The sequence below is a fragment of the Drosophila subpulchrella genome, chromosome X, assembly GCF_014743375.2.
Source record: "Drosophila subpulchrella strain 33 F10 #4 breed RU33 chromosome X, RU_Dsub_v1.1 Primary Assembly, whole genome shotgun sequence".
Taxonomy (NCBI): domain Eukaryota; kingdom Metazoa; phylum Arthropoda; class Insecta; order Diptera; family Drosophilidae; genus Drosophila; species Drosophila subpulchrella.
The window spans coordinates 2522816-2533670 of NC_050613.1; the positions used below are offsets into that span (position 1 = coordinate 2522816).

Below are 10855 nucleotides of genomic sequence, written 5' to 3' on the forward strand. Positions count from 1 at the left end.
ATTGTGCCTAAATTCATTTTAGCAGAGACAGAATTAAATAGAATTATACAGTTTGTCGAGAGTCAAGGGCTCAAAATTGGTTCAAAGGAACAAGTATATGAACTAATAAATATACAGGCCCAAATAAATTAAACAGACATAATATTTAGGGTAAGAGCTCCAATTTTTGACCCAACTGTCTATCAATTATATCATGTTATACAAATTCCAATTAATGGGACACATTTATTAGTAATACCAAATTATGTAGCAATTAATAAGTATAAAATAAGCTTCTTTAACAACCAATGTTCAAAAGTTAATGAAACTTTTATTTGCGAGAGCGAAGAGTTCGGTGTTGATATAAAGGAAAAGGAGTGTTTAAGGAAGATTTTAATGAACAAGCCACCAATATGCGATTTAGTAAATCTAGAGGGGAGAGAAATGGTTTTGGCACCTGAGGATGGACACATATTCATTTTCAATGCCTTGGACTTACCTGTAAACAACACGTGTGGAGAAGATATGACAGTATCGGGGACGATAGCAATCAAATATGCAAACTGTTCGATCGAAATAAATGGCATAAAGTATGATGGCCAAGTTATGAAACATAAAGAGGACCATATAGTACTTACCACTACAATAAGTAAGTAGATACTTATAAATAACACCAAACAGGAGTTAAACCTATAAGTTTTACATCTCGAAGATATGAGAAACCTCAAAAAAGAAGTGTACATAGGAAAAGTACAGGAAAGACATTTTTCCGTAATATACGGTATGTTGGTGCCTCTAATAACGGTACTGGCAATATGGAGAATTAGAAAAACACACATAAAATTCTTTGGCGGTGGTTTGGTTTGAATCTCAAGCCACAATAAAAATTAATCCATTTGGAACCACCGAACAGAAGACATCAAGTGTTCATTTAAAATGTTATCACCATCAGGAGCAGTAATTATAAGTTACTATAACTCACGCAACCCCCAACACGACGGAGTTGTAAGTCGTCAGTGAGCAGAACATACGATCAATGCAACTTAAACGGGACAGCGACCAGGCGGACAGTAGCAGCACAATATAGTGCCGACGCAAGTATGGGACATTCGGTCAAGACTCAGCGGAACAGCCCACCAAGCAGCATACTTCTGAGATTGCAGCGTAGACGACCAGTCAACGAACCAGAAGCAAAACTAGGTCACCGAAATGCAAGTCAAACCCCAACATGAGGCTTGACATAGCAGATAATTTATACCCAAGTTTCCGGGCCATAATAGTATTTACGCTCTGATCAACAGCTCAATAAAGCCAGTTACAAATCTAAACATCCACAAGACTTATTACTGCCATCACCAGGTGACTCTCGTCAACTCACCCTAGCACAGTTCTTCGATCGCCTGTGGTTCGGCACCGTACTACTCTAGTTACCTGTCTCGCGACGCGATCGTCCTGTTCTATCTAGTGCCCCCGTGCTTGCGACAAGTGTTCAGTACCCTCCTTGTCCCGCGGCGTTACCAACTCACTGTTGATCCCCGGTTACACGAACATTCGTTAAGTCACCCCACCCAGTCCTATATCGCCTGTGGTCCGGCACCGTGCTCCCCGTAGTCATCCGTGTCGCGACGCGATCATATTGTAATACACAGCGTCGCGGTGCCCGCGACGAGCGTTCATACCCCCCCTCATCACACTTCAGCATCCGCCCTCCACGTAGGCAACATACACGCCGATTTGCACAGGTAAGACGTCCTTACACAATAGCCTGTCAAGCCTAGCTTAAGAACCGCAGTCGGCTACGAATTACTGAATACCTGCACTATGTCGACTTCATTCATCGAGCAGACAAACCAAAACAGAATCGATTTACATAATCGACTGTTAGACGACCAAAACGAGCTGCAAGTAAACATACAACAGCTCATTAAAAATTATGGCAAGGATTCTGCCGACCGACTACTCCGAGAAGGTTATTATGCCGGTAGATTAGAACAACTAAGGGAGCTCTGGCAACAATTTTGTGATCTGGATGAAGAGGTCCAGCAAGCGGCATTACCCACGGGAAGTGAATACTCTTCACGACTAATAGCACTTAAGGAGCTGGTCGAGAAATATCAGAAAATCTTCCTGAACAACATACCGACTGGAAGCGGTCCACCGAAGGCCCCCAGACGAACTTCAGCCAACATCAAGATCACAACAGGAGATCAAGTAAAGGAAGACTCCACAATTGACACGGTGAACCGACAGTTGCAGGGAAGATGCAACGAGTTGGAATCATCAATAACATAAGCCTCGAACGCTCAAACCGTCACCCCAGCCCTACAAAGGCGCCTGGATCTCCATTGGGCGTTATTGAGGCAAGCTCACAACGAATTGGATAGCACACCTGGGGCCGCAGCTCTGGCAGAAGCAGATATAGCCCAATTCCAAACATTATATGAGGAATACGAAATTAACCTGCTTCGAGAAAACGACGCGCCAGTGAGCCTAAACTTGGCACTTCCGCCAATTAGCATTCCGGAATTCAATTGCGAGTATCTAGACTGGCAACGGTTCCATGACCTCTTTGTAGAGTTAGTACACAATAAACCATATTCGGCCAGTCAAAAACTGCATATTCTACAAAGCTCGCTTCGTGGTGAAGCGAGGAACGTCTTGACAGACACAGCCTTCTTATGACGACACCTGGTTGCGATTGAAGGCCAGGTACCAGAACGGAAAGATTCTAGTATTCGCCGCCATAGCAAAAATTGTTGACTATAAGCCTTTAGATGGCGCCTCTCGCCAACTCAGGGCCTTACATGACACGATTAAAAATTCAATGAGTACGTTAAGAAACCTGGAAATCTGCACAAAGAGCTGGGATCCAATTATAGGGCTTTTAGTGCGTCGAAAACTAGATCAGTATACGTAAGCCGCTCTCGAAGATTCAGCCAACTCGCCGACAGAAGTCCCGTTGCAGGAAAGGGTTTTAGCCTTTTTAGAATGTCGGTCCGGCATGTTGGAAACATTGGATGCTCAACCCATGGGACATACAAAAACATTGGTATCACGAGAGAACAGTTGTAAAATTTGCAACATGGGCTCACACCGGCCGTTATCCTGCAACATGTTTCGAAGAATGGATCCGGACAACAGTCGGCAGGCAATAACGAAGATTTCATGCTGTGCCAACTGTCTGTCAAACTACCATAAGACAAGCAGTTGCCCATCTCCAATGACCTGTCGGTTTTGTCGTCAACGGCATCATTCCATGCTGCACAAACATCCAGAATCCACGGCGCCGGTTGTTGCCATTGCTACCCGAGATTAACCATTGCAAGCAATGGATGCTTCAGGTCCAAATCAGAAAGCCCCAATGATCAACAAGGTGTTTGCATTGGCCCTCGAACAACAGCCGAATACGTACGCATTACTCGCCACAGCCATGGTGGCAGTACAAGGACAAACCGCAAAACGAGAAAATTGTCGCGCAATCATCGACCTTGGCTCTCAGCTAAATCTCATGTCCAGAAGGATGGCAGATCAACTTGCGCTCCCCACCTTCAGCACATCGCAAGGTATTCAAGAAGTTGGACAACATACGCAGGGATCTTCGTCACGGGCACGTTTGCTGCTGTCATCGTTAAGGTCAAACTTTCAGAAGGAGATCGATGTGTTTATCTTACCACAACTGACGAAAAACCAACCGTCGGAATTCATAGATGAAGAACTTAGTATTCCGAGCACAGTAGTGATTGCGGATCCATGGTTCGGGCGACCCGGACGTATAGATTTACTTCTGGGAGCTGAGGTATACTCTCGATTGGTAAGACCGAGACTTATCGAGTTGGGGACGGATAAGCCAACTCTACAAGAAACCTCTCTTGGGTGGATTGTGTTCGGCGCAGTTAGGCGACGATTGCCAGCAGCCATAGCAGGAAATATCACGACAATAACACGGGAGGATCCGTTACCAGGCCTGGAAAAATGTTGGAAGCTAGATACGTTTAACACCGGAGTACCTGCAATGACAGTCCGAGAGAGTCTTTGTGAAGAACACTTTCTATCAAACGTCAAATTCTGCCCGGATCAACGACTAATGGTAAGGTTTCCATTCGCAGAAAATCCAAGGGTACTAGGAAACACATTAGCTTTGGCTCAACGGAGATTTTCCAGTCTAGAACGTCGGCTAAAACGGGATCCAGCAATGCTAGAGGGATATATGAGCTTTATGGATGAGTATGAACGTTTGAATCACATGACGGAGGTACAGCATTCCAGGGTACCAAGGAATCATTACTTCATTCCCCACCATAACATTAGTGGGGTGGATTATTGCGGACCATTCCTTGTGCATTACAAAATCCGTGGCAAGAAACCTCATTAGGTCTATTTAGCCATTTTTTGTTGTTTTGCCACCAAGGCGGTACATTTAGGAGTTGTATCGGATCTAACCGCTCATGCGTTTATCAGGTGATGGTCTCAGAAGTCCATGAACTGGACGATACCCTTATATTCCATACTAAAATACCATTAGTGGATGAAGAGGAGTACGATGTATATCAATTGACACCAATTCCAGTAGCTACCCAAGATCATATAATCCCAACGGAGACAGAAACCAAATATCTAGCGATTAGTGATCATCGAGATCGACATTTCGCACCAACCGTGGAGGAGCTGAACCAGTGCACGAAGATGTCAAAAGCACCAATGCTGTGCAGTTTAAAACAAACTACGTTGGGTCCAGCGCACGAGCCATTCCAATGCACCCTGGCAGCCATTCAAGCTGAACAAAAACCCATCTGCAAACCCAAAAATATTAACACGACAAGCATATGGTATCCCCTTGATGCTCCAAATTCTTGGATTTTAGCTACAACACAGGAGATAACGCTAACCTATGTTTGTGGAGCCGAACGAGGAAAAATACAAGTGCATAATAATGGAATCATGACGATGAATGCGGACTGCATTGCAAGGAGTCCAATAGTTACGTTACAGGGACACCCATCGTTAAGGTCGACAATAGAGAAAGAACCGGCGACAATTATTACACATTCTTTTAAGAGACCAATACAGGAGAGTCATCAAGACACGACCATACATAGCAGTACAACGGGCAACCTAAATCACCTGCAGGGAGAAGTCCATTAACTTCAAGAGCAGCTAGAAAAAGGGGATTCAGAGACAACATCGAACACGCAGGTGAACTACGTTAAACCAATCTCCATTGCAGCAGGTCTCGTAGTATTACTGTTGCTAGCAGCAATTTTTGTACTCATCAGAATGGGTAAAAATACAAGAATGTTTCACTAAGAGAACGTCGCAGAACAGAGCGTCACTTCTCCAATACCTATGGGTCGGGTGAAAACGCTGACGACCACAGAATATAAAATCATTGCTATTTCAGAATATATTTAGTTTTAAAGTGAATCAAAAAAAAAAAAAGAGGACGTGGTTATTACTCATGACCCGAATCACTTTTGGAATCATAATACATCTCCAGGGGATCGGCGTCCGGCACTGGAGGACCACGCAAGGTAACGGCAAGCACAGCCAACCGAACAACAGTAAAACGATTATTAGGAAGAAGGATGAAGGAGCCGTCATGGACCCTCACAGGCCGATTGGGAGGATACCGAAGGCCATCTATAATAGGACCACACGGAGTACGGTCAAGACCATACGGCGTTTACGACGTACATAAAATCCTGGGATATTATCCAGTAAAGACCAACAGGTGGGAACACAACTATAACGCAACGAACCGTCAAGGTCCAAAACGACTTCGCAATGATCATCAAGCACCATTGAGACAAACTGAGACCCGACGCAAAGAACACTGCAGTTTTTATAGATGATTAACGAAACCTCAGCAAAAAAAAAAAATTTATATACATACTTAATGGTAAAGTAAGCAATTTTATTAAGTATTAAACACTGACAAAGGCAGATCCAATATCGCATTCAACGCCGGAATCTGATTCATCACCCCAGGATGACACGTCAGCGCGCAAAACAGGATTATTGCTACGGTGCAAGGCCAGGACAGCACGCCGAAAAACCAGGACGGACCCGTCGTCCAAAAAGAGAAAGGACTCAGGATGAAGTTGGACAGCGCGATCAGATGGATATCGTAGATTACGCCAAACAAAACCAATCGGACTACGTATCCACAGTTGGTTTTCTCGACGAAAGATGTTAGGACCATTTGGATAAAGAATGTGCAGTCCTTGTGGGAGACGAGTATACTTCTCCTCTCATGGGAACTGAAACACGAGATCCGTATAAGGGACGAGCAACATATCGACAACTGACAAATAGTGGCTACTCTCCGCTTTTATTGACGAACCCGTCAATGGGGGGGAGAATGTTCGTAACCAAGGTTACTCGGCTCCGTCTAGCAAGGTTGCGCTGCACGGGTCAAACGCACGCAACCCCCAACACGACGGAGTTGTAAGTTGTCAGCGAGCAGAACATACGATCAATGCAACTTATACGGGACAGCGACCAGGCGCACAGTAGCAGAACAATATAGTGCCGACGCTGCAAGTATGGGACATTCGGTCAAGACTCAGCGGAACAGCCACCAAGCAGCATACTGCTGACGCACAGTTAACGCACCAGAAGCTAAACTAGGTCACCCAAATGCAGGTCAAACCCCAACATGAGGCTTGACATAGCAGATAATTTATACACCCAAGTTTCCGGGTCATTATAGTATTTATGCTCTGATCAACAGCTCAATAAAGCCAGTTACAAATCCAAACTTCCACAAGACTTATTACTGCCATCACCAGGTGACTCTCGTCAACTCACCCTAGCAAAGTTCTTCGATCGCCTGTAGTCCTGCACCGTACTACTCTAGTTACCTGTGTCGCGACTCGATCGTCCTGTTCTATCTAGTGCCCCCGTGCCTGCGACAATTGTTCAGTACTCTCCTTGTCCCGCGGCGTTACCCCAACACACTGTTGATTCCCGGTTACACGAACATTCGTTAACTCACCCCACCCAGTCCTATATCGGCTGTGGTCCGGCACCGTGCTACCCGTAGTCATCCGTGTCGCGACGCGATCATTCTGTAATACACAGCGTCCCCGTGCCCGCAACGAGCGTTCTTACCCCCTCGTCCCGCGGAGTGACCCGAACCTTGTCTAGTTCACTTAGGCAAGAACAGGTATAATTCCTATAAAGCATAATAATATATATTATAATAAATAAACATTGAAATATGAATGAATTGTATTGATATGGCATAGAAATGGCATATTAATAAGTTAAATAGTAGAATTTACCCATATATCACAGAAATAAGAAATATAAAACTAGTGAGGGGCGACACTAGTGAATGAATCGTATGGATTTGGCTTATAGGTATGTAAATTACCTATAATACCTACAAATAATAAATGTACATTGAAATGTGAATGAACAAACTAGTGAGGGGCGACACTAGTGAATGAATCGTATGGATACGGCTTATAGGTATAATACCTATAATACCTATAAAGCATAATAATGTATAATTTAATAAATATACATTGAAATGTGAATGATTTCTATAGATATGTCATATAAATGCCATATATATAAGAATAACTTTGGGAAATTTAATTTAGTGCATGAATCGTATGGATACGGCTTATAGGTATATTAATACCTATATAATAAAAAATAATAATAAAATAATTATGCCTTATATGTCAAAATAATGTATAAAACAATAAATATACATTGAAATATTAATGAATTGCATAGATATGGCATATAAATGCCATATACATAAGAATAAATAGTAGATTTAACGCATATATAACTGAAATAAGATATATAAACCTAGTGAAGGGTGCCACTAGTACTGTAAACATGCGTGTGGCAGATCTTGGTGTCAAAAACACCTATAGGGAGGTGGTCGTTGGCGTTATGGCGGATATGCATAGAAATCCATACAATAATAAAAAAAATTATGTACAGAAAAATATACATATATTTATATAAATGAATCGTATGGATATGGCTTGTAGGTATAATACCTATAAGGAATAGTAATGTATAATATGTATAGTAAATATACATTAAAATTTGAATGAATTGTATAGATATGGCATATAAATGCCACATACATAAGAATAAATAATAGAATTTACCCATATATCACTGAAATACGATGTATAAGCCTAGTGAAGGGTGGCACCAGTACTGTAAACATGCGTGCGGCAGATCTTGGGGTAAAGAACACCTATAGGTAGGTGGTCGTTGGAGGGCCCCTCCTCGTATTTGTCAAAACCTATGTTATTCATATGAATTTGTGAATGTTGCATAGAAATCCATACAATAATAAAAAAAAACAAGAAAGGAAGTTAACTTCGGCAAGCCGAAGTTTGTATACCTTTGCAGCTATAATTATTAAATTTAAAAATACAACAAATGACATTCCCAATAGTATAAGATAATATGTCAAAAAACACCGAAGCTATAATTTGTTTCATATTATTACCAATTTTCCGATCGTTCCTATGGCAGCTATATGATATAGTCGTCCGATTTTGATAAAATTAAATTCGAAACTCAGAACTAATTAAAAAATGTTATTTCCAAGCTTAGGAGGTTATATGCTAAAAAACACCAAAGAAATAATTTTTTAAAATTTTTTTTTCCGATTATTCCTATGGGAGCTATAAGATATAGTTGTCCGATCCGGCTGGTTCCGACTTATATACTACCTGCAAAAGATTTAAGTTTTTTGGGAAAGTTTCAGCCCGATAGCTTTAAAAATGAGAGACTAGTTTGCGTAGTAACGGACGGACAGACGGACATGGCTAGATCGACTCGTCTAGTCATGCTGATCAAGAATATATTACTTTATGGGGTTGGAAACGTCTCCTTCACTGCGTTGCAAACTTCTGACTGAAATCAATATACCCTCTGCAAGGGTATAATTATGTATAGAAAAATATACATATATTTATATATGCTAAAGCCTGTGAAGTCCACGCCATAACACAGATCGTACTCCTCCAACGGGTATCCAAGTTAACAATCAGCTCCCAGCATAGGCTAGACAGGCCAATTTTATATTTTACCACTTCTAAATTTAACATGATTACTAATCGCATTCCTAAATGTTTATATATCACTTTTATATTTTTTTTTATATATCATCTTTATACTTTTCATATATTACTCTCATACATTTTGTATATCACACATTTATTTTTTATGGGTCCACCCTAATATTGTACTGCCCTTATGGTGTCCGAGAGCTGAGCCAGCAAAGTGCACCGCTAGGGGCTGTGCCTTTGTCTTGTTGGTGGCCAGCGATCGTACGACTCTTGCAATTTGTCCTTGGTCAGCGGTCTGCCACGGGCATCCGGCCAGCCATTTGACTTTATGTTAACTTTAGAGCTTAGTTTGATTTTATATCCAATAAAGCGAGGATCGCTAGAAACGAACTCCGGCTTAGCCGTTACATATGAATTATTTTATGAAATTGGTTATCGTGCCTTAAGGGCCGTAGCAACTGAGTTAGTAACTCCCAACATAACTTCCCAGCGAAAAGGAAGAATAACCTTTTTTTATTATTATTATCATTTTATTATTATTATATAAGAAATTTGTAAAAAAGAAATATAAAAACAAAGTGGAAGAATGAATTTCTGATTTCGAAAAAAAACTCTCAAAATGTCAGAACCTTCAACAAGCCAGACTGGAGCAAATAAAAGACTCCACATGAATCCGCCTCAAGAACAAATCTCGAAAATAGATGGAATTAAATGCGATGAACCTTCAGACATCGTATGCCGGAATTTGACGGTAGGCAAGAGCAGTATATTTCGTAGCAGCAATCCGTCACAGTGGCATATGAAGTAGTAGTAGTAGTAGTAGTATTCTTTATTTAAAAAAAAACATTGAACAAACGGCATTATAAGTGTACAATTAAAGAAGAATCACAAATTTTTATATAAACAAGAATAAAAAAAGGAAATGAAATACATCGACTTGGTTATTTTAACCTTCTGTCGATCTCCGCTTTCCCAGTGTCAAAACTGCACAGTGTACTACACCTGACTTCCCGGGTCTGCCCCAGATATCAGATCGTTCTACCAATCAGTTTAACAACTAGGTGAGCTGAGTTTCGTGTTGGATTTATAATATGAGGTGTTTAAAAGCTTTCCGTTAAAATGTTGTTTCGGTACTTTAGAGCCTGGTTGATGTAGCTGTAGAGAGTTGACCAACATTGCCCATCCAGCGAATTGAATACATCCCGCGGTTGCAACTGTGCCTTACCAAAATGCAGCAGGCGGATCTCCCGTAGAATGGGGCAGCGTCCTATAAAGTGCACGACGCTTTCCTGCTCCCTCATATTGCAGATCGGGCACACCGTGTCGCTGGCTGTCACGTTTGGGATATAGCTTAGTGGGAGGATTTCTCCCCTGGCCATGAAAATGGTACGAGTCTTCTCAACGGTGAAAGCGTCAGTAAAATAGTTACCGAGTCCCAAATCATAATTAAGGGACCTATGAGACATCCGAGTTGTGCTTCTCCTTGATTCCATTTTGAACTGAGACCTATAGGTTTCGTCTATAAGTGCTAGAATATTTTTCGCCCATTGCGACCATTGTGAAGGATCGCCTAACTGTAGCCTTTCTCCGTAGGTCTCGGCAAGCGTCTCCCATTCTATGACCCTTTGCTTGCGCTCCTGCACCAAAAAGTTCGCTAGAATTCGTCGCAGCCTATGTTCGGGCATGGTTATAACTTTCTGGATATTCCAGAAATGCATTTCAGCTGTAAAGATATGCAGCGGCGACAGTCCTGTTTCAAGATATAGCATCCTGTTCGGAGTAAATCTGGGTAGACGAAATATTTTCTTTAAGAACAATCTTAGAAG

At 41.8% G+C, this 10855-nt stretch overlaps 1 pseudogene; it reads left to right on the forward strand.

Annotated features, from left to right (window-relative positions):
* LOC119558309 overlaps positions 1-6172 on the forward strand; it is a 29267-nt pseudogene extending 23095 nt beyond the window's left edge.
* The last annotated feature ends 4683 nt before the right edge of the window (positions 6173-10855 follow it).